Below are 3,508 nucleotides of genomic sequence, written 5' to 3' on the forward strand. Positions count from 1 at the left end.
TCCTCTCCTCTCCTCTCCTCTCCTCTCCTCTCCTCTCCTCTCCTCTCCTCTCCATTGTGAGATACTGATAGCATCAGAACTGGACAAACAGAAGTTTAGTGCTTCAGCTGGCCCTACTGTATGGCAATCTGTTCTTTTTTTAATCTCAAGCCTTATGCAAAAGTTTTGTACATTTTTTTTTTTAGTCTTGGAAGAAAGAAGCTACATTCCGTTCTTTTACACTACACTGTATATACAGTATTCCAAAATTGTGTATATACAGTATTCCAAAAAACACCAAGAATTTTAGTGAATAAAAAGTCCTGAAACTCTTATTTCCTTGTATTAGTCCTTCTAAACATTCATGTCCATATACCTGAAAGTATCATTTTGCTGGAGATAAAAGAGAGAGAATTAAAAAGATGTATAATGAAAGTGGAATTCATTGCATTAGGATTTGGRGAGCATGGCAGAGAAATAACCATGCAGAGGAAAACAAGGGGAAAAGCAAAGATTTTGCGAGACAATCTTTTCAGCAAAGAGTTCCAACTTGACAGTGCTTCAAGTGGTCTTGGGCTGTAAGATCTTTAGAGTTTTGCTGTTGTCTTCAGTGAATACAACATAAATAATTATGTTTCCATGTCTTTCATCCATTTGCAGTAATTAAAAAAAAGTAACCTTTCTTTAAAAAGCATCAAACACACACACAMAAAAATGTTATATATAGATGGTCACTTCCTCTCTGCCCTAACAATTCCGTTTCTCTTATCCTTCCCTTTCATCCACCCCTGCTTTGTAGTGGTGTCTTCTCCCTCATCTATTCTCTTTTCCTTGTATTTACAACATCTTTATTCCTCATTCCTGCTCTTCTCCCTTTATCTTCGTTTTCCTTCTCTCTCTTCTAGCATAAAAAGCTCAGCTTTTTTGTACAGGGAGAAGAGCCATTTTCTCCCCCTCAAAAACAACTATCAAGTTCCTTCCCTTCATATCTAGGATCCAGCTCCAAGAGATGCCATTTGCTCTTRGCACACTGACTGATGTGGAAATTAAAAATGTTTCTCCTCAGTGCTCTCCTTGAAGGATGCAAAATGTTACTTTGCCTCCCCAGAGCTATTTCCTGCTGCTGAGGAGCACTATTATTGACTCTGGCTATCAAATCTTGATTAAAAAGAGGAAGTCCTGACTGTCGTGGAAAGGGAAGGTTTTCAAGGGAAACCTTCTCCACTATGTTTCAGCACAGAGGCAGAATAATCACAGATTAGGAGGGCAAATGCAGAAAGAAAGAGACATATTAGGGTAAGGTGGGGCAAATTTGAAGGTGTAGGTTGAAGTGACAATTACAGTGAAGAAATATAATGGGGTAGGGGGTAGTTACTGACAGGCAGGTACTGACTTATTCACAGTAAACACTTACTGCAGRATAATTTTCTTCTTTTATGTCTCAAATATTTAATGGGATCACTGAAAGATGGTTCTGGATGTTGCAACTTGCCCTCTAGGTAGATGAAAAGGCCTGATTGTGCTATGTGATGCCCCACTACTGCTTTGGAATTTGTTTTCAAAGTAAGCTTATGTTTTCACCAATACTTTCTCAGAGAAAGTGTCAGTCTCCTCTCATCCATCATCCTTTAGCCTAGCCTGCAGATGGAGGAGGAGGTCGATTTTCAGCCAGATATCTACAAAATCATGACATGGAAGAGCTGAGAAACACAAAGGGAATAATTGTTTGTAGGTTCTGTCTCCTTTTACCTACTGCCACCCCTTCATTTTCTTTTCATATTCTCCCTTGCTCCTGATAACTAGGTACAGGCAGAGAACAAGAACTCCATTCATTTTTATGTTAGGCAACCTAAGGAAAAAATACAACCAAAAAGAAAGCTATTAAAAAGAAAAAGATAAGTTTCACTCCTGGCGGGAAATGATCCCTGCAGTCAATTGTTGTTAAAGATACAGCAAAACAGCAGATTTCAGTTTCAGCAACTCATCAACCTTATTTATGATGACTACTGTGTCAAAGAACAACTTTAAATAATATTACCTCTGTCTAGAACTTAAAATACTCATAGCAACATCAAGAAATCCACATTCCATATCCTTGACAAGCACAATATTGTAAGTATTGACACCAAATATTGTTTGTATATAAAATAATATACAGTACTCAGTCCTCCTAAGAAAATGCAAAAATGCTATATCATTCCCTGCATCTGGTGAGGTCCAGGAAACTGTTACGACATTCAAAGCTATGCAACAGGATACTTGCTTCTCATAGCTGTATATTTAAACTGGCATGACTTCTAAGATCCAGGAAAAATCTGAGCAAGTCTATGTTATGAAGCCCTGAGAAAAAAAAATGCTGCATATATAAAACTAACTTCAATTGATTATCAGTTACCCAAGAGCTCTTTCTCCGCTGTCAACTTCAAACACAGTCTCTGAGTGCAAATGTGGGTCTCTAGGGACTAAAAATTTTGCTGTCGTGTTCCTGCATAAATCCTGCCTGCAGAAGTCATAGAGGGACGGGACCCATAAGGGATTCAGGGACCCATAAGGGATTCAGGTGCCAGGACACCTGCCTCTGCAGCATGAGGGCCTGTGCTGAGTTGGGTTGAGAGGTTTTCCTTCCCTGAGCGTAGAAGAGGTGGGTTCAGTGCCAAAGCAAACAGTGTGCCCAGGGGGGAGCTAGCGAGATGTGCAGGGGAAGCACTGGGAACATGGATGCGTGTGAATTCCCACCTTTCTCTGCTGCTCGGCCCCTGATCCTCAGGATTCGGAGTCCTTTCCCGGTGGCGACTGCCCAAGTCTGCTCTTTGAAAGCACGAATGAGGAGCCCCTGTAGTTCCTCTGCTCTGTGACTTCATTTCACACGGATGCCGGCCACAGCATTGTTCTTTTTGTTCCTGCTGCAAAACACAAAGCTCTGGGTTAATACACGGCCTGCCAAAGGTGTTTAAAAGGCCTATTTGGCAGATAAAAGACTCCCAACACAGAGTGCTCATTTTCTTACGAAGTGTAGCTGGAGGAAGTAGTGTCCACCTCCCTGATGCAGCGACCCAGTGGTTCAGAGCCCTGGCCAGGAAGCAGGGGGTTAATGGCCTTCCTAGGGAGCTTTCATACCACATCCCTGGCCACCATGGCAAGAGGAAGAGCAGGAAGGAAACAGGGTGTCACCACCTTCTCGTTTKAAATTGTGACCCTATCCACACAGGCCTGTCAGGGTCTAGGACAGGGAGAAGGCAGCTGAGGCAAAAGACAGGGTAAAACAGGATGCATCTCTCTCATCTGGGTTGGCCTCTGGGAGAGAATCCTGGGTTCTGTTTGGGCATTTGTACAGCAAATATTCCTTGCATAAAAAGCAACACTGACTTGGGAATAGTTGCCAGAGACCAGAAGCCCTCTCTCCTAGGTAAATGGCTTTGGGTACAGAGTGGTGTTTCTCTTCTCTTCTCTTCTCTTCTCTTCTCTTCTCTTCTCTTCTCTTCTCTTCTCTTCTCTTCTCTTCTCTTCTCTTCTCTTCTCTTCTCTTCTC

General features: G+C 42.0%; 1 protein-coding gene across 3 annotated transcripts in view; it reads right to left on the bottom strand.

Moving 5' to 3' along the window:
* Nucleotides 1-3,411, bottom strand: part of CEP57L1 (centrosomal protein 57 like 1) — an 18,294-nt gene extending 14,883 nt beyond the window's left edge. For all 3 annotated transcript variants that reach the window (XM_026043984.1, XM_026043982.1, XM_026043985.1), the window contains exons 1-2: nt 3,346-3,411; nt 2,716-2,882 (exon numbers count right to left, since the gene is read on the bottom strand). The gene's annotated coding sequence lies outside the window, so the exon portion shown is untranslated. The remainder of the gene's footprint in view (nt 1-2,715; nt 2,883-3,345) is intronic.
* Between the last annotated feature and the right edge of the window lie 97 nt (nt 3,412-3,508).

This window comes from Nothoprocta perdicaria, unplaced genomic scaffold (genome assembly GCF_003342845.1).
Source record: "Nothoprocta perdicaria isolate Ctin4 unplaced genomic scaffold, notPer1 scaffold_343, whole genome shotgun sequence".
Lineage (NCBI taxonomy): Eukaryota > Metazoa > Chordata > Aves > Tinamiformes > Tinamidae > Nothoprocta > Nothoprocta perdicaria.